This window comes from Cetorhinus maximus, unplaced genomic scaffold (genome assembly GCF_964194155.1).
Source record: "Cetorhinus maximus unplaced genomic scaffold, sCetMax3.hap1.1 HAP1_SCAFFOLD_1864, whole genome shotgun sequence".
In the NCBI taxonomy this organism is placed as follows: domain Eukaryota; kingdom Metazoa; phylum Chordata; class Chondrichthyes; order Lamniformes; family Cetorhinidae; genus Cetorhinus; species Cetorhinus maximus.
This window is the reverse complement of record NW_027597804.1, coordinates 1-21,273: the sequence shown is the minus strand read 5'-3', so window position 1 is coordinate 21,273 and position 21,273 is coordinate 1. Positions and strand designations below refer to the sequence as shown.

General features: G+C 46.3%; 2 non-coding genes across 2 annotated transcripts; both read right to left on the bottom strand.

Moving 5' to 3' along the window:
- Positions 1–12,561: 12,561 nt before the first annotated feature.
- LOC144676737 (U8 small nucleolar RNA) lies at positions 12,562–12,691 on the bottom strand. The gene has a single exon (XR_013575409.1). It is a non-coding gene; the product is annotated as a U8 small nucleolar RNA (small nucleolar RNA).
- Positions 12,692–13,156: 465 nt separating this feature from the next.
- trnaq-cug (transfer RNA glutamine (anticodon CUG)) lies at positions 13,157–13,228 on the bottom strand. The gene has a single exon. It is a non-coding gene; the product is annotated as a tRNA-Gln (tRNA).
- Between the last annotated feature and the right edge of the window lie 8,045 nt (positions 13,229–21,273).

Here is a 21,273-nt window from a genome sequence, read left to right as displayed (position 1 = left end):
CTGGGAAGACGCCAGGTGGGGGTGTGGGGAAATCCACCCCCCTCCCCCACGATGTCCTGGGACCAATATTTACCCCTCCGTCAACCTCACTGCAGCAGGTGATCCGGTCATTATCCAACAGTGCCGTTTGTGGGAGCTTGCTGTGCGCAAATTGGCTGCATGACTCCCACATTGCAACCGCGCTCCCACAAGTACTTTATTGGATCTGAGCGCATTGGGGCATCCAATAAAGGCACGGTAGAAATGCAAGTCTTTCCTCTTCGAGGGAAGGGTCTTGGGAGAATGAGCTGGAGGGAAAGTGAACGTACGAATTAGGAGCAGAAGTGGACCATTCGGCCCCTCGAGCCTGCTTCACCATTCAATAAGGTCATGGCTGATCTCTTTGTGTTACTAACTCCACATTCCCATCTACCCCCACCCCCCCACCCGATAGCCTCTGATTCCCTTTGCCTACCAAGAATCTATCAACCTCCGCCTTAAAAATATTCAATGACCCCCGACTACATCACCTTCTAATTTTAAACCAGTGCCCCCCTTCGTTCTGGACTCACCCACGAGAGGAAACATCCTTCTCCACGTCCACCTTGTCCAGGCCGTTCAGGATCTTATAAACTTCAATCAAATCACCCCCCGCCTCACTCTTCTAAACTCCAGTGGAAACAAGTCCAGTCTGTCCAACCCTATCCCCACAAGAACGTGCATGAAAGATTAATCACACACTCCAAAAGTAGCAAGTTAACTATCTCACACTGCACAGCCGTACAGACTGTTAGAAACACTTCTCGGATCTCATGCATAAAGATCTGGGTTATTTTTAATCAGCTAAATTTTTAAGTGATATGCTGCAAGCCTAAAAATGGTATTAAATCCTGCAAGACGGGACCTCGATTTAATGTCTCAGGATTCTATCAGCCGATAGATGGGGGCGGGGGATAATACCCAGACTTTCTATGGACTGGAACAATGAGACTGAGGGTCCAAGGATGTTTGACAGTCACAGACACTGCTAGCCTTCTGGGTGAGACATTAAATCGAGGTCCCATCTTGCAGCCACTGTGTGGAAGGGGTGGGAGGGGTGGGGGTGGGGGTGGGGGGATGTGTGTGTGTGTGTGTGTGTGTGGAAGGGGGGTTTGGCAGTGTGGGTTGATGGCGGTGAGGATGGGAAGACGTTTGACCGGGAGTTTCCCAGCAGCCAAACACTGACCCCCCAACAGCCGGGGAGTGTGCACGCTCCGCAGCCACCCACAGTTAAATAGCCCACCCATACTAAGTGGGAATGAGGGCAGAGCAGAGGGTGCGTGTCAAGCGCTTGGGACCAGGGATTTTAACCGGCCCGAGCCCCGCCATTCCAGAAGTAGCCGCTTATGCTGGGCTAACCCGATTGTGGAGCAGGTCTCTCTGAGGCTCCAGCTGGCAGGCTGTGGGCAGGTCTACATTCATCTCCTGCAGCTTCCGAGTGGTCCCTGGTTCTCACTAGCTTCTCATGCGCTGGTCTGCAATGTGGGCTCTTCGACTGCAAAAGGCCTCACCCTGCTAAGCCCTGCCGCTGAAATCATGAACTGCAGGGCCATTCAGCCCATTGAGCTCATCTCACCTTCCTCCTCATTACGTGGATTTCTCCAGGTTTGTTTTGGTTCCCCACCACCCCACCTCCAACCTCCTAGCACCACAGCAGCTATACCCCAGAGTATTAATCAGCATGTGTCTGCCCAAATGCTTTCCCCATGTCAATCCTGAACCCCAGTGAGTGCACATTGATCACTGCCCTCACTCCCCCCTCCCTATCTCGCTATCCTTCCCCAGTCCCACAACCCTCCGAGATCTCTGCGTCCCTCCAATTCCAGCCTCTTCAGCATCCCCCGATTCCCATCGCTCCAACACTGGCGGCCGGGCCTTCAGCTGCTGGACCCTAAGCTCTGGAATTCCCTCCCTAAACCTCTCCCCTTCTCTCTTTCCCTCCTTTAAGACAATCCTTAAAACTGACCACTTTGACCAGAGATTTTGGTCTCCTGTCCCTAATATCCCCTCACGCGGTTCGAGGTCAAATTCTGTTTGTTGTTCGGTCCAGTGAAAAGCCTTGGGATATTTTACTAGGCCAAAGGAGTTATATAAATGCAAGTTGTTGTTGTGGCGTCCAGCGCTAGCAAAAAAGGATTCTTTCCCTTGGCTCCTTTCAAGGGTAAAGCACCCAAAACAACCTAACAACGTAGGCACCAGACCCTGGGCAGTGGCCTACCTACTTAGGCTGTTGTCCGCCTGCGCCTTGTGAACCACAGGTTCACCGAATGGATTCGGGCCTAGAAATTTGACCTCCCCTGTGCTTGATTTTTCAGGCATGGAGATTGGGCCTACACAGGGTGTGGAGCACACGCGTTCAACCTGTGCCCCTGCCTGCTGAGGTACAGACTCCTCGCTGGGAGGGTACAACAAGCATCATTACTGAAGCCTTTTTTTTATTCTTTGATGGGGTGTGGGCTTCACTGGCTGGGCCAGCATTTATTGCCCATCCCTAATTGCCCCCTTGAGAAGGTGGTGGTGAGCTGCCTTCTTGAACCGCTGCAGTCCATGTGGTGTAGGTACACCCACAGTGCTGTTAGGGAGGGAGTTCCAGGATTTTGACCCAGCGACAGTGAAGGAACGGCCGATATATTTCCAAGTCAGGATGGTGAGCGGCTTGGAGGGAAACTTCCAGGTGGTGGTGTCCCCATCTATCTGCTGCCCTTGTCCTTCTAGATGGTAGTGGTCGTGGGTTTGGGAGATGCTGTCGAAGGAGCCTTGGTGAGTTGCTGCAGTGCATCTTGTAGATGGTACATGTTATAGGGTAAGAGAAAAATACTGCGGATGCTGGAAATCTGAAACAAAAATCAAAAATGCTGGAAAAACTCAGGGGGTCTGACAGGGTCTGTGGAGGGAGAAACAGTCAAAGTTTCGAGTCCGGGTTTCGAGAGCTGGGTCTGAAGTAGAGTGTTGGATACAGTTCAGTAGGTCTTTATCTGGTCTTCATCATCTTAAGTAGGTTAACTGTATCTATTTATTAACTACAAGAACTATGTACAGACATACAGTAAAGGTTGAGGCTCGGAGCTGTCTCTATGCTTCCTTGCACACACGGCTCTGTCCAACATTAGACTGACCCCCTAGGCCTGGTTCATGTGATCTCTTACATCACTGTGTGGGCAGTACTGTCCTCGGTCCCACGTTAACCCTATATGTGCCAGACCTTTACACTCCAATACACATGGCTGCCACTGTGCATCAGTGGTAGAGGAAGTGAATGTTGAAAGTGGTGGATGGAGTGCTGATCAAGCGGGTGACTTTGTCCTGGATGATGTTAAGGACCTTGAGTGTTGTTGGAGCTGCACTCCTCCAGGCAAGTGGGGAGTATTCCATCACACTCCTGACTTGTGCCTTGTAGATTGTGGACAGGCTTTGGGGAGTCAGGAGGTGAGTTACTCATTGCAGGATTCCCAGCCTCTGACCTGCTTTTGTAGCCACAGTATTTATATGGCTGGTCCAGTTCAGTTTCTGGTCAATGGTAACCCCCAGGATGTTGATAGCGGGGGATTCAGTGAGGGTAATGCCACTGAATATCAAGTGTAGTATAAAAGGTTAACAGGTGGGATATGCTAATGTATGATGTAGATGATTATTTATCACTGACATCAGTCAGTCATATGTTAAACTCTCAATGGAGAGGTTGGAATCATGCGTAGGAGCAAGGTGCCTACTCTGTAACCTCTTTAGATATGGTGCTGTTACATTCCCAGTTGACTTTACTCCTGGACAAGCCTGATCCCAGAGTGGAACCCAGCTTGATAGATCCAAACTTATAATTTGTTTGTTTAGATACGTGGAGAGGGGCGACTGAACAGTCATTGGAGTCAGCTACTGAACTTTTAACAAAAGAATAAAACATTTATTAAACAAGAAAAGAGGAACTATATTATAATACTCCTTCGCCCACAATTATACCTTTACAGATATATACAGATCTGTAAGGATAACACAAGTTACAAACTCTATCTTATCCTTTAATGTTCACAGTCCATGTAAACCAATAGGCACCCTGTGGTCAGACACACCACAATTGAAACCAAGTGACAGATGCCACCTCAATCAGATGCTATAGATCTCTCCTAAACTCCCCCCAGACACTTGTCACACTGTGAACCAACCAGTCTCACTAAACTCCGTCTTTCACACGAGGGTTTCCAACCTCCACTCTTGAAGAACTCAATTTAGAATCTTCTCCCAAACCGAAGCTTTCTCTCAGACACCCTCTGCAAGGGTTCACCCCCAGGGTTTCAAACTCTCCTTCCAATGTTCCTGTCCCCTGGGTTACCACATGCATTCAAGTTGCCTTCCACACACACTCTCTCTCTTTCACCGGCTCAGCCGTCTACACTACACCACTGCTTCACGTGCCCATAGCAAAGAGTTACAGACCTTCAGCTGTCTCTTTGGACTTTCTTGCCTCTTGCAAGCTGTTCTCGTTTTAAATCTGCTTTCTGCAGCTTTTGTCTCTTTAAATCTGAAGCTTGGAGCCTTTCTCTCTCCCCTTGTCCTTAACAGGGCTTTTTCTACGTTCCTATCCTTCCTTTGACAGGAAGATTTGCTTGGGGCATTCTCTTGTTCCACTCCCCTGGATTTTGGGGTCTTTCTTTAGCTTAGGACTAGCTATCCGTCCCCTTTCCAGGTGGATTCTGCTTGACAACTGTTTTCAAACCAGCTGAACTCCAACAGCTTCCAAATCAAACTGCTGTTTCTAGCTTTTGTGTGTGTGTGTGTCTGTGAGGCGGACCTGCCCCTCTGGACACCTGTGGCTAGGCAACAGCCCAATTCTTCCGCCCTTGTTTGTCTACCTGAGCTGTAACAGCCGTAGAAACCCTCATTAGAAATGCAGGCACCTTGTTAAAGTGAAACTAAAACTCAATTTGACCTTCCCTAACACGCAAACACAAAAATGCAAAACAGACATGAACTTTAAAGCTAAAACCTTCCCTAACACTTACAAATACCAATATAACTTACTTAAACTGTCTCTATTTCCTAACAGTGCTAATAAACAAGAGTTAAGCAGAGTATGTCTACAGTCTGTCTAAGGTCCAAGTCCCACATCTAGACTCCAAAGTAGAAGAGTCCATCACAGAACAGTCGTGGAGACATCTATGTGAAAAAATATATGATATTATAGAAGGAACTATAGAGAGTGAAGAAACTGTAATCTAAAGGGTTAGCAGAATGGATATGCTAATCTACGGAGCACATGATGATGTGGCACATATGTCAGGCTAGATATTGTAGGGAGCAGATGGGCAGGTTTGAGAGGCAATGCACCTTCCCATTAATTCACTAACCATACACTGTAAATAAACGAGTCTTTAAGTGGATACCCTGATAATGCCTGTGGGTCTTCCTTGTCACAATCCTGGTCTCGCACCTTTTACAACGGGGACGCTTTGAAGGCACAGCTGGTTGAGGTTTCAATGGAACAAGGAGGCACATTGGACAATGGTAACGACGCCCGTACCTGGTGGGCAGGTCCCTGCCTCCAAGGCCCACAGAGCAGCCATCATTGGAAGGCATGGAAACCCCATTTTCTACTGTGGAGAGCAGCATCAGGTCTGCAGGACAACAAGGAGCCAAATCTCCAAGTCAGTTCCTCTCTCTATGCAGTTCTCCTAAGACAAGAGGTTCAGGAGTCCAGCATGAAATTTGAGTCCATTATTAGAGCCTTTCACACCTATTTTAGCCCAAAGCAAAACTTAGTAGTTGAACGAGTAATTTTTAACCTGCACTCGCAATGACCTGGGGGATCCATTGGATTGTTTCTAACCGACTTATATCGCCAAGCTAGTTCTCATGGACACGGGGAGCTGAAGGACAAACTAATCCGTGATCGCACAGCCGTGGGTGTTCAAGGTGAGAAGCTCTTCAGCTTTCTGCAGGCCGGAGATGATGATCTCGCGCTGGGTCGAACGGTCCAGTACGCGAGGCAGGGCGAGATTTAGAGCGTTTCATTGGGCTATAACTCGGGGTGACTGAGGCTTCACTGGGCTCGGTAGATTGGGTTGGCCCACAGGCAGTGGGCCCCGCCCCACCTCCCCCACCCCCAAACCAGGCAACAGGGGCTGGAAACGCCACACTGGCAGCCATTTTGAGATGTTGTTGCGTTGTGGCGTGAAAACTCAGCGCGGACGCCAGGGCTGCCCGGCAGGTGGAGCGGAGCAGAGCGGAATCCCCACAGGTGGACGTTGCAAATGTTTCCACAAACCCGGCCATTCTCATCCGAGTGGGAAGGTATTTCTGAAACGCATTCCTTTCGAGAAATGGGGAAAACAAGGTGAGATTACAGAATTCCTCGGGGAAGGAGATAAGTCTTCGTGCAGTCCAGGTTCATGGCTTTGATGCTATTTGTAAAAACCGGATCTGCTGTTTACATGTTTGCAGGTGAGCTCAGCTGGCTTCAGCCAGTGACCCTTCACCCATCAGACATCAAGGTACAAGGTCCATGTGGCATCGACCTTCCAGTCAAAGGCAGGATTGTTGCCCCTCATCGCTACAAGGGAGCGGCAGAGCGTTGATTCTCTCTGTGATTTTCACGCTCAGTGTAAATCTTTATCGAATGGTGATATTGGCATACTAGGAATCCCAGAGAAAGATCTTCATCTTTTATGTAGGAGCAGTGGAAATCCAGCCTTCAGAAGCTGAGGACGTTTATACACTCAGCAGTAAGTTCCTTCCTTTCACAGAGACCATCCACCAGACCCCGGGTGGAGATTCAAGTTACGAATCTCGGCGTTCTTTACAGAGCAAGGTGAGGGGTGGCAGATACAGAGGGCATCCCTAACATGGCCTGCTGGACCTGAATTGGCTCTTCTCAGAGAGTGACCCCTTTCAGCACTGACTGATCCCCTTGGAGGCTGAGGTCCCAAATGATGATCCAACAATTCAATTGACGGGCACACCTCATGAAGTCTCTGTTGCGTTCTTCGAAGAGTCAGCTGTGTTTGCAGTGGCTGAACAACATTCAGATCTTAGTTCCACTGAACCTACCAATGTATTGCCCAGTTTATCTCCTGTTGTTCTTGGAGAGTCTTCCTCAGAGAATGGCTTACCTGAGTCCAGGTCAGAGTCCATGGAGGATCACACTGCTCAGGAACTGGTACCTTCCAGGGTCAAGGTCAGTTGCCACCCATCCTTCAGTCCCAGTTGAAAGTCTCCTTCCTTCCAGAGGTCAGCACAGAAGCTGCAGCAGAATCTTTAGCACTTCTGGACCTGGACAGCGATCTTCTCCCCGAGTTAATTGTCTACAGGGAGTTTATCTCATTGCAGAAGATGACACTGTCTTGCCTCGCTTCTCTCAGCGACTCCTCCCATCGCCCAGATCGGAGCAACCCTCACACTGGGAGAAGTGTGGCTCTCTCACCACTGCCGCTAGAAAGCGGGCAGCCCTCCCGAACTATCATCGGGAAATCATCTCGGCGACAGTCGCCGTCCACACTTTGAGGAAAGGATGAACCTGGAGCCGGTCTCTTCCTTTATCCAGGTTAATTCACAAGAGCGAGCACAGACTCCCTCATTCCTCCCCTCTGCCCCCTGCAAACTGGCTTTTATAACCCTTGGAACAATTCCCTAACCTTTCCCCAATTGGCAGCAGCTGCTCTCAATTGCAAATGAAAGCATTCGTCTCACCATGAGTTACCTGAAAATGAGGGACTTTGCAAACTTAGGTGACCCACCCTGGACTTTGAGGATGGAGAGACCCCCATCTAACACATCTGGGAAGGAATGAATGTTATCAATCACTACCGATGGTTCATTCATTCCATTGGCGGACCCGCTCATAAAACTGCAGTAGATAATGGGACAGAACTATTTGTAGCAAATCTTCCCCTGTTAGTTGGACAAATGGGACTGTAACTTCCCTCTGATATCTGTTGCCTGGCATTATGGCATTGGGTGGATGATAAGTGCTCACATTTTTATGATGTCCAACCCCATGTTAACCGTTTATGTGTGACTTGAGGTTTAACAGCCTAAATTTGAATAATTATTCTGACGATGTAAAAAGAAAATGAACAGACTCCCTTGGTTCTTAAAGAAACAAACGCATTTTCCTCAGACAAAATAAGCTGAAGACCGGGAAATAAATCGCACCATTTCGGGACTCAAACCTTGATTCTCATACGCTCATCCTCCCAATGATTTCTCATCAGAAACGTTCCATTTGGCGAAACGACCTGACCAGCAAGAGTGCTTTTCGCTATCCTCCTCATTTCCCTTGGCTTCCCAAGCCGAGGGGTCACATTATCCCCCACGAGAAATGTTATGAAACCCGCTGCGTTTGAAAACCTATCAGCGTGAGCGGAATCGCCAAACCCCAACCAATTTTTATATTCTTAGGGTCGCCCGAAGATAGGGACTCCGGCACCCGTTTCTCCGTTTTTAATTCTTTTAACATTTGGTGTGCCTGTAAGATGTCCTAGGCTTTGGGATGTTTCATCATGGTACTCTAGGACATCAAAACTTACATCCGTCTATGCGCCTAGACAGCTCAATTGTCCAATCAGACTTTGCAGCTGCTCTGTCTCATTTTTGGAAGCATCTGTATCTTTTTGTGAGGACCTGGACCGATTGGCCGATGGTGGGGCTAAAGCTTTCTATATACGATTGTTGGGGTAAAGTAACATCACACCCATGCTGTTCTATTTCCAACCCAATATGCTTAAAGACCCCATAAGCCTGACTCCCAACCTTAAACCCTGTTCTAACCCTGTCAATATCTCTGTTTTGAAACTCACTAGTACCGCCCCCCACAGGAAGTCATCGACATGCATCATAAAGATGCCCACAAGTTTCCCACCATGGTACCAGTAAAACAAGGGCAGGACCTGCCTTCATTGGGAGACAGCCCAACCTCAACAACACTGATCGACCTGCAGGCTACCATCCTCTTTAAGCATCATTCAAACCACAGGCAGACTTATTTAACATCCAAGGTTATCCCCCTGCACCTGGTGCCCCCTTAGGAGGTTTGAGAAACACTTCCCTCTGGAGGTGATCCCCCTGCAGAAATTCAGGATTTACACCGATTGACTTACATTCCCAAAAAGACACCAGCTAGCTCCCTGTAAGCCTTATGATACAAAAGGGCCACTCTGACATCTTTACCTGCGTTCTTCAAAACCCTGGGCCACTAACCTAGCCTTGGCCTTATAAGTTCCATCTGGTAGGACCTTTTCTGTGCAGACCCATCTATGCGATAACACTGATTGACCCCTATTTGGGACCTCTGAATGCACACCAAGCTCTCTCCAACTGTCTAACTCTTTCTGTTTAGCCTCCTATATAGCTTAATTCCCTAATTTATTGGCCATTACTAAACCTCTCGGGTCACGCGGACTTCTGCTTCCACTATTTTGATATGATGGTTCTGCATTCTTCATTCTACAGCGTCGTCTAGTCAGATCATGACCCCCCTACTCACCTGTTGTAGTCTTTCTGTGCTGCTACTATTAGATCCCCTGTATACTCAATCTGAGATCCTACCCATCATGTGCGAATGCTTCCTCATCCGGCATTCAAAGGGACCTGGGTGTCCTTGCACACCAATCACTGAAAGCAAGCATGCAGGTCCAGCAAGCAGTTCTGGAGGCAAATGGTATGTTGGTCTTCACTGCGAGAGGACTTGAGTACAGGAGCAAGGATGTCTTACTGCAGCTGTACAGGACCTTGGTGAGACCACACCTGGAGTATTGTGCACAGTTTTGGTCTCCTTACTTAAGAAAGGATATACTTGCCATAGAGGGAGTGCAGCGAAGATTCACCTGTCTGATTCCTGGGATGACAGGATTGTCGTATGAGGAGAGATTGGGCCGACTAGGTCTGTATTCACTGGAGTTTAGAAGAATGATCTCATTGAAATATATACATTCTGACAGGGCTGGACAGACTGATTTGGGGGGGGCGCCTAGAACCAGGGGTCACAGTCTCAGGATATGGGGTAGACTATTTAGGACTGAGATGAGGAGAGGTTTCTTCCCCCAGAGGGCAGTGAACCTGTGGAATTCTCTACCACAGAGGGTTGTTGAGGCCAAGTCACTGAATATATTTAAGAAGCAAATAGATTTCTAGGGTCTAAAGGCATCAAGGGGCATGGGGAGAGAGCGGGAGTATGGGAGATAGAGGATTAAATGTGATCATATTGAATGGCGGAGAAGGCCCGGAGGGCAGAATGACCAACTCCTGCCCCTAGTTTCTGTGTTACTACATTTTGATGATTCATCACCTGACCTCTTACTGTAACTGAAGCTACACTGCCTTATTTTACACTCTTGTATTCCATTCTCCCAGTCCATGGCCTTCACAGATTATCCAGCATCCTGGACACTCAACTAATCCTTATATTTTCCAGCAGATTGTCCTGCCCTCCCCACTATTGTTGCATCTCTCCAGTTATCCAATCCTTCTGGACTGTATGATACTGGGGGAGCCCACTTTGGGCAGCAGACCCCTGGATAAAATAGCCCTTCCCTGTTTATCATAATCAACTTTTCTTCCTGTGTCTAGATCCTGTTCCATCATATCTTGTCCCTGTGGCACTGTCCCACCAAATCCATGAGTATGCGATGCACATAAAAGCTCCATCATCCTCCATCACCTTGCCGGTATCCAAAAATGCATAGTTCATTGCAGTGGCCCATGAGAAATGGGCTTTTATTGTTTGATTCCCATGTTGGGTCATCACAGTTTTCCCCCCTCACATCCTATAACTTTCCCTGGACCTTTCCATTCTCTATGCCCCTCCCCTGTTGTAATAAACCAGATGACCGGAAATGAAGTTTATGATGCCATGCTCGTTGAATTCTTTCCGAAGCACAGCCTTGATAAAAGCTTTCTTGCCTGTAAATGGACAGAGGGAATACAGCCAGCGGCAATTCCTTCTGGAGCAGAGGAAGCATCAAACAGCACTGAAGGCTACTTCAGATTTCCTCCAATTGCTACAGACTATACCCCCCAACAGGTGAAAATAATTTTTAGCATGCACTGCCCATTGCAACTCGCAATCTGGTTGGTCGGCCAGTATCTTACCTAACACCTCGTCAATTACTGCATGGTTCCTCTCATATTAGCCATTGCTGAATGGGCTCTCAGCTGCAGTGTTCATGACTATAATGTTCAAACTCTCACACATGTCCCAAAATTCATTATTTGCAAATTCTCCTCCATTATCCGTCAAAAATTTTTTTGGCGTTCCTAGTCCAGTACCAACCCCTTTTGTCCATGACCTTGTCCACAATGGTCTGTTTGTCTTTGCCATTCATTACTGTAGATAGGCCAAATCTAGTCACCATATCCACAAAGTGTAACAAAAAACTACATTGATCCTTGTCCCATACCTTTAGGTCCATAGCCACTAAGTCATTAAATTCTCTGGCCAGTGGGAGACTTACAACGGCACATGTTCGTGTCCTCTGATACTTGATACAAATGGCACATTGAATTGTAACCTGCTCAATAAGAATTCCATGTTCCCTATCGACCACTCCAGCGCCCTGCAGCAGACTCAAGTTCCCAGTGAGCAAACTATCTGTTTCCCCAGAACAATGTATCTGTTCCCCTATATCAATGTACCTGTTCCCCTATATCAATGTATTTGTTCCCTCGACCAATATACCTGTTCCTTAGATCTATCTATGTTTCCCCTTGATCAATGTATCTGTTCACATTAATCAATCTATCTGATCCCCAGATCAATGTGTCTGTTCCCCTAGATCAATGTATCTGATCACCGAGATCAATGTACCTCTTCCCTAGAGCAATGTTCCCTCTAGATCTATGTATAGATCTATAAGCTCCCACAAGATCAATGTAACTGATCCCTAGATCAAATATCTGTTCACCTTGGTCAATATATCTATTCCCATAAATCTATGAATCTGTTCCATTGATCAATGTATCATTCCCACTAAGATCAATCTATCATTTCCCTAGGTCAATATATCAGTCCCCTAGATCAAAGTATGTGTTCCCTAGATCAATGAATCTGTTCCCTAGATCAATGTATCTGTTCCACTAGATCAATGTATCTGTTCCCTAGATCAATGTATCTGTTCCCTAGATCAATGAATCTGTTCCCTAGATCAATGAATCTGTTCCACTAGATCAATGTATCTGTTTCCTATATCAATATATCTGTTCCCTAGATCAATGTATCTGTTCCCTAGATCAATGTATCTGTTCCACTAGATCAATGAATCTGTTCCCCTAGATCAATGTATCTGTTCCCTAGATCAATGTATTTGTTCCACTAGATCAATGTATCTGTTCCCTAGATCAATGTATCTGTTGCATAGATCGATGTATCATTTCACCCGAGAACATTAATCAATTGACTAGTTCAATGTGTCTTCTCCCTAGATCAATGTATATGATCCACTAGATGAATTAATCTGCTCCCATGGATCAATGTATCTATTCGACTAGATCAATGTGTCTGTTCCCTTGGATCAATGTATAGCTCTTTTCTTATACACTAGAAACAACTCATCAGTAAAAATCAGAATGGCCCTAAGGCATTGTTAGTTCCTCAGGGGTGGGAGCTAGTTAATCACTGGCTCATGTTGTCCATTCATCGTTTTCTGTAACTCCAGAAGGAGTAACAGGTAAGGATATACCTTACTGACAATCTACATCAATGTATATGTTCACCTGAAACAATATATCTGTTCTGTGGATCATTGATCTGTTCCTTAGATCAATGTATCTGTTCCCTAGATCAATGTGTCAGTTCACTTGATCAATGTATCTGTTCTCTAGGTCAATGCATCTGTTTCTCCAGGACAACATATATGTTCCCCAAGATCAATTTATTTGTTTCTTCAAACAATATACTTGTTTCCTAGATCAACGTATCTGTCCCCTCTAGATCAATGTTACCTACATCGATGTACCTTTACCCTAGATCAATGTCTGTTCCCTAGTCAATGAATCTCAACAATGATGGTGCAGGCAGCTGGCTCAAGAGGCTCAGCCATGCGCATTCCAATGGCAGGTGAGCTGGTTCAAAATTTGTCCTCCCGAATCGTACGCCACGGCAATTGTAAAGGAGACGCAATTTGCCGAACCTGTCGGCGGGATTGTCAAAAGTACAAGGTTCCACCGAGATTTGAACTTGGATTGCTGGATTCAGAGTCCAGAGTGCTCACCATTACACCATGGAACCCAGAGGTGCAGCTTTCTGGCTGAATCGTTGCTCAAAGAAGATTACTTCTTTCATTTAAAATGGCAACATCAGTAACACCGACAACGACACGTCGTTACTTGATGCCATTGACAAGGGAAAAGTTTGCAAGACACTTCACACCTAGGTTATATCAAACAATTTTGGCACAAGTCGCATAGGGAGATTTTAGGAGAACTCTTCAAAGGCTTCATCCAATCATGACGTTTGAAAGTGCGCATTTGTTCCTGGTGAGGCAACGGATCTGCGTTGCCAGGTCATCTCAAGGTGAACCAAGAGACCCAGGTTGCGAACTGCTTGCCAAAGTCTCAGGCAGCCTCCCAGCGAGAGGGATTTATGGCCAGTGAACATAGTTTGAGACGTCGAGCTGCACTGCAAATTGCGATGTGTCGCTGAGCCACAAGAAAATTTGCAAATCTATCTGGCTAACAAAATTGCAAGCACTTGACAATTTCACGTCAAACATTCCACTTTGGTTTCATGTTTTGCAACCCATTGCTTCAGCTCTCACACTTGCTCTGCACCTAAGATTGTCTGCTCTGCAAATGAAAGAGCTGCGGGTCAAGCTGCCACTCGTAACAATGCTGCTTCATCAGAAGATGCAACACCTGCCCCTTCACTTCCTCTCTCCTCACCGTCCAAGGGCCCAAACACTCCTTTCAAGTGAAGCAGCATTTCACTTGCATTTCCCCTAACTTAGTCTACTGCATTCGTTGCTCCCAATGTGGTCTCCTCTACATTGGAGAGACCAAACACAAACTGGGCGACCGCTTTGCAGAACACCTGCGGTCTGTCCGCAAGAAAGACCCAAACCTCCCTGTCGCTTGCCATTTTAACACTCCACCCTGCTCTCTTGCCCACATGTCTGTCCTTGGCTTGCTGCATTGTTCCAGTGAAGCCCAACGCAAACTGGAGGAACAGCACCTCATCTTCCGACTAGGCACTTTACAGCCTTCTGGGCTGAATATTGAATTCAACAACTTTAGATATTGAACTCCCTCCTCCATCCCCACCCCCTTCACATTTCTTCCCCCTCCCTTTTGTTTTTTCCAATAATTTATATAGATTTTTCTTTTCCCACCTATTTCCATTATTTTTAAATCTATACCTTTAATGCCCTGTCAGTCTTTCCACCCCACCCCCACTAGAGCTGTACCTTGAGTGTCCTGCCATCCATTCTTAATTAGCACATTCTCCTAGATAATATCACCACCTTTAACACCTCTTTGTCCCTTTGTCTGTGACATCTTTTGATTAACTGCTCCTATCACTGCTTGCTTGTCCCTACAACCACTAACCCCCCAACTTCTCTCCCCCCACCCACCCCACCTTAAACCAGCTTATATTTCACCTCTCCTAACTATACTCAGTTCTGCTGAAGGGTCATGAGGACTTGAAACGTCAACTCTTTTCTTCTCCGCCAATGCTGCCAGACCTGCTGAGTTTTTCCAGGTAATTCTGTTTTTGTTTTGGATTTCCAGCATCTGCAGTTTTTTGTTTTTATCAATGTATCAGTTCCCCTAGTTCAATATAACTGTTCCCTAGTTCATTGCATCTGTTCCTGTAGATCAATGTATCTATTCCACAGATCAATGTATCTTTTCCACCTAGATCAATGTTTCTCTTCCCCACATCAATGTATCTGTTTGTCTAGATCAAACTATCTGTTCGCCCTAGAGAAATGTATCAGTTCCCAACAGCAATGTATCTGTTCCCCCAGATCAATGTATCTGTTCCTCTAGATCAATGTATCTGTGCCCACTAGATCAATGTATCTATACCCTATATAAATATATCTGTTTCCCTAGATCAATCTATCTGGTCCTTCGATCAATGTATCTATTTCTTAAATCAATATATCTGTTCCCAAGATCAATGTACCAATTCCCTAGGTCAATGTATCTGTCCTCCAGATGAATATGTCTGTTACCTACATCAATGTATCAATCCCTAAATCAATGTTTCAGTTCCTCTATGTCAATGCACCGGTTCGCTAGATCAATCTACCTGTTCCCTAATCAATCTAACTGTTCTTATTGATCCATATATCTGTTCCCCACAACAATGTACCTATTCCCTAGATCAAGGTACCTGTTCCCCACATCAATGTACCTATTCCCTAGGTCAATGTATTTCTTTCTGTAGATCAATGTATCTGTTCTCCTAAATTAATATATCAGTTCACTAGGTAAATGTATCTGTTCTACAAATCAATGTATCTTTTCCCTAGATCATTATCTCTCTTCACTAGATCAATGCATCTTTTCCTTATATCAATGTATCTGGTCTCCTTGTACAATGTATCTGTTCCCCAGATCAATTTATCTGTTCCCCCAATCAATGTATCTCTTCCCCTCGATCAATGTATCTGTTCCCTGGGTCAATGCATCAGTTCCCCAAAATCAATGTTTATCTTTCCCAGGTCAATATATCTGTTCCCCTTGAACAATGTATCTGTTCCTCTAGATCGATATAACTGTTCCCTAGTTCTTTGTATCTTTTCCCTAAATCAATGATCTATTCCCTAGATCAATGTGTCTGTTCATAGATCAATGTATCTGCTCATCCCCTCCAGATCAATGTATCTTTTCCCCCTAGGTCAATGTATCTGTCCCCTAGGTCAATGTATCTGTTCCTGTAGATCTATGTGTCTGTTCCATAGATCAATGTATCTTTTCCACTTAAATCAATGTATCTGTTCCCTAAATCAATGTATCTGTTCCTGTAGATCTATGTATCTGTTCTACAGATCAATGTATCTTTTCCAGCTAGATCAATGTTTCTCTTCCCCATATTAATGTATCTGTTTGTCTAGATCAAACTATCTGTTCGCCCTAGAGCAATGTATCAGTTCCCTACATCAATGTATATGTTCACCTGAACAAGATATCTGTTCCCGTGATCAATGTATCTGTTCCCTAGATTAATGTATCTGTTCCCTAGATCAATGTATCTGTTGCATAGATCGATGTATTGGTTCCCCATGATCAATGTATCTGTTCATTAGATCAATGTATCTGTTCACTAGATCAATGTATCTGTTCACTAGATCAATGTATCTGTTCACTAGATCAATGTATCGGTTCCACGAGATCAAGGTATCTGTTACCAAAAATAAAAATAGCTGGAAAAACTCAGCAGGTTTGACAGCATCTGCGGAGGGGAACACAGTTAACGTTTCGAGTCCGTATGACTCTTCATCGGAACTGAGGAAATATAGACAAGCGGAAATCCTGTCGGAGAGAAGAGCAGTACTTCTTCAAGGTCGGCATTCCTGGAGGAGATGGTATCTGTTCCCTAGGTCAATGTATCTCTTCCTGTGGATCAACATATCTGCACCCACTAGATCAATGTATCTGTTCCCTAGGTCAATGTATCTCTTCCTGTGGATCAACATATCTGCACCCACTAGATCAATGTACCTATTCCCTAGATCAAAGTATCAGTTGCCAAGATCAATGTATCTTTTCCCTGGATCAATGTACCTGTTTCCATTGATCAATCTATCTGTTCCCTATATCAATGTAGCTGTTCCTGTAGATCTATGTACCTGTTCCACAAGTCACTGTATCTTTTCCACCTAAATCAATGTATCTGTTCCCCCTAGATCAATATATATGTTACATTTATCAATATTTCTGTTCCCCTATACCAATGCATTGGTTCCCAGTTAACAATGTATCTATTCCCCTATATCATTGTACCTCTTCCTTGGATCAATGCATCTGTTCCCTAGATCAATGCATCTGTTCCCCCAGATCAATGTATCTGTTCCCTAGATCAATGTATCTGTTCCACTAGATCAATGTATCTGTTCCCTAGATCAATGTATCTGTTCCTTAGATCAATGTATCTGTTCCCTAGATCAATGTATCTGTTCCCTAGATCAATGTATCTGTTCCCTAGATCAATGTATCTGTTCCCCTAGATCAATGTATCTGCTCACTTGATCAATGTATCTGTTCCCTAGATCAATGCATCTGTTCACTTGATCAATATATCCTTTACCACTAAATGAATGTATCGCTTCCCTTAGATCAATATACCTGTTCCCTATCTCAATGTGTCTGCTCCCTGGATCAATGTTTCTCTTCTCCTAGCTCACTGTGTTACAATACAGTTCCTGTGTGTTGTCCCCAGTATTAATGCTCTTTTCTTTTCAATCATGGTTTGAAGAAGTGTTGATATTTTCCAGTCTGTGGGCATGTTTCAATCATTTGAGTGTTTGAGAGCAGGAGGAGGGCTGACAGTCATCCCAGGGGTTTACCACAAGCTGCATCTGGCCGACTGAAAGAAATATCTATTTGCTCTTCATCTCTACTGGCATTCCACAGCTCGACTCACCTGGCATCGCTTTGTAGTTACAACCTTGGCCCATTATCTTTGCAACAAATCTCTTTTGTGACAAATAGGTAGTCAGACAGACAGACATACAGGTGAAAGGGCGAGTAGATAGATGGACCAATAGTCAAACTGTCAAGCTGACTGGCAGACTGACAGACAGACAGACAGTCAGACAGACAGACAGTCAGATAGATAGATAGATAGATAGATAGATAGATAGATAGATAGATAGACAGACAGACAGACAGACAGACAGACAGACAGACAGACAGACAGACAGACAGACAGACAGACAGACAAAAGGACGAGTAGATAGATGAGCCATTGGTCAAACCGTCAAGCCGACAGGCAGACTGACAGACAGACAGACAGACAGTCAGACAGAGAGATAGATAGATAGATAGACAGACAGACAGACAGACAGACAGACATACAGGTGAAAGGACGAGTAGATAGATGGACCAATAGTCAAACTGTCAGGCCGACAGGCAGACTGACAGACAGGCAGACAGTCAGACAGACAGACAGACAGACAGACAGACAGACAGACAGACAGACAGACAGGTAGATAGATAGACAGATAGATAGATAGATAGACAGATAGATAGATAGATAGATAGATAGATAGATAGATAGATAGATAGATAGATAGATAGATAGATAGATAGATAGATAGATAGATAGATAGATAGATAGATAGATAGATAGATAGGTAGGTAGATTGATAGATGGGTAGGTAGATGGATAGGTAGATAGATTTCAGTTGGACAGAAATAGGCAGATAGACAAATAGATGTACATTCAGATATATTAGATAGATTTGACAGACTGAGCGCACGTGTTAATAATGTAGTAAACGGAGTGGATAGTAATAGATTTCAGGAGGCCTGAGACAAGCTGGTGAAAGGGGGTGTCACACAACAGATGAAATTTCATGCAGGCAAGTGTGAAATTCTGATAGGGAGAATGAGGGGACGCGCTGTGTACTTCATGGTACAATGCGAGATGTACTGGGTGAACAGAGAGTTCTGGAGCCTATCTGCCCACACCTTTATAGGTGGCAGGATAGGGAGTTGTTGAAAAAGCAAACAGTCCTTAAGCTTCATACACAAAGTCTCCAAAACAAGTAAGTAATGCAAAGCCAAGATCTTCGCTGGTGGTATTCTCACCATTTCAAGGCTGCACACTTTCGGAGGGATGTCAAGGACTTGGGGAGGGTGCGGAGGAGGTTTCCCAGGGATGGGACCAATGGTTACACAAGTGTTAATATAGGTTGGTTCAAAAAATGTGAAGGGCTTCAATGGAACAAATAAGGAGGACATGCTCCCCTTGCGAGAGGGGGCACAAGCTGAGGACACAGGCTCCAAGCAACTGGTACAGGAAGCTGAAGGCTGTTTGCCTTAGAACAGGGGAGGCTAAGGGGCGACCCTAATCGAGGCATACAGGCTACGAGGGGCCTAGATAGGGTGGGCAGTAAAGACCTGCTTCCCCCAACTGAGGGGTCAATCACCAGGGGCCATAGATTGAAGGGGATGGGTAAAAGGATTAGAGGGGACCTGAGGAAAACCTTTTTCACCCAGAGGGTGGTGGGGGTCTGGAATTCACTGCCTAAGTTGGTGGTTGAGGCTGAAACCCTCAACTCATTTAAAGGAGCTGCATCTGAAGCGTTGGAACCTGCAGGGGCTATACACGGACCAGGGGCTGGAATTAAGACGAGCGGCTGGCTTTACGTTTTTTTTTCTTATTTTGGCCAGCGCAGACAAGACGGGCCGAACGGCCTCTTTGCGTGCTGTAACCTTCCTGCCTTTCCTGCGGCTTGTGGCTCTACGAGGGGAAATGTTCCGTGTCATGCGATCTGCCTGAAAGGGCGGCGGGAGCGGATTCACACTGGCAAAAAAAACGCAAACGAAAAGCGAATCGGGATCGTGTCAGCCCACGACGATGGGCTGAATGGCCTCCTTTGGTCAGATTTTAAAAGAGGGAATTAAATGCAGAGAGAGAGGAAATGCAGACAGTTAATAAAAACGAATTAAATCATCCTAAAGCATGTAGACATATCTCAGTGCCCACCACCACCCCCTCCTCCTCCTCCTCGCTTTAAGCCCCACACGGTCGAATTGAGGTTCCTGGTTTGAAAATGTCTCTTTTGCAGGGGGGTTCGCTTTAAGGGGAACTGGCATGACGTCAGGCTGATGCAGCTCTGTGCTGGGCTGGACACTGGCTCGATTCTTGTAGCCTATTTCCCATCAAGTTGCGAGGGAGAGGAGAGCAAAATGAGATCCAGTTCTCTCGACTCTTGAGATCAAAGCACCTGCTGTGATTTCTTGAGAGAGGGAGAGAGAGAGAGAGAGACAGAGAGAGAATTAAAAAATAACCCTCCCCAAGATCCAGCCAATAAAAAAAGGAATAATAATCCCCAGCTTTTGTTTGTTTAAAATTCTCAAGCAGCAGCTTCCCCTCTAACCACCCACCACCCACCCACCCCAGCCAGATACACTGTGGAGCAGAGGGTAAACCCTCCCCAAGCTGCTAGAGAGAGACTGCAGCTCTCTCCCCCACCTCTCTCTCCCCACCCCACACAAAGCAGGAGGCGGCTGGAGGTATTCCAAGGCAGCCTGTTTGTTTGCAGAGGGACACAGATGTGTCGCCTTCCCCCACTGCCTCCCATGCAGCTCCTTAGCTGAAGACACCGGCGACCATCGTGTGTGTGTTTTATCCCAGGGAGAGAGAGAGAGAGAGAATAGATCCACATCCACATCTATATATAGATCCAGAGAGAAGCCAGCCCGAGATTCCCAGCGCTGCCGGATCCAAAGCGGGGAAAGCGGAGCAGGTTCCAGGTGAGTGGTTTTATTTTTGTTGCTGGGCTGCAGTTTGATAGAAATTATTATTATTGTTATTACTGTTACTGTTATTGTTGCACTGGGGGATTGGGCAGCGAGAGGCGGGTGGGGTTTGCGGGCGGGAGGGGGACTGGGGGTTGATCTGATTTGGGGAGTCGTTTATTCCCCCCCCTCCACCATTCTTTCATCCTTTTTATTTTATTTCTCTGCCCATCCCTCTCTCTCTCTCTCTCTCTCTCCCCCATTCCCTCTCTCTCTCTCTCTCTCCCCCATTCCCTCTCTCTCTCTCTCCCCCCATCCTCTCTCTCTCCCCCCATTCCCCCTCTCTCTCCCCCATCTCTCTCCCTCCCCCAATCCTCTCTCTCTCTCTCTCCCTCCCCCTCTCGCTCTCTCCCCCATCCTCTCTCTCTCTCTCTACCCCCATCTCCTCTCTCTCTCCCCCATCCTCTCTCTCTCTCTCTACCCCCCATCCCTCTCTCTCTCCCCCCATCCTCTCTCTCTTCCCCCATCCTCTCTCTCTCTTCCCCCATCCTCTCTCTCTCTCCCCCATCCTCTCTCTCTCTCCCCCCATCCTCTCTCTCTCCCCCATCCTCTCTCTCTCTCCCCCATCCTCTCTCTCTCTCCCCATTCCCTCTCTCTCTCCCCCCATCCTCTCTCCCCCATCCTCTCTCTCTCCCCCCATCCTCTCTCCCTCCCCCCATCCCTCTCTCTTTCTCCCCCCATCCCTCTCTCTCTCTCCCCCCATCCTCTCTCTCCCATTCCCTCTCTCTCTCCCCATCCCTCTCTCTCTCTCCCCCCATCTTCCCTCTCTCTCTCCCCATCCTCTCTCTCTCTCCCCCC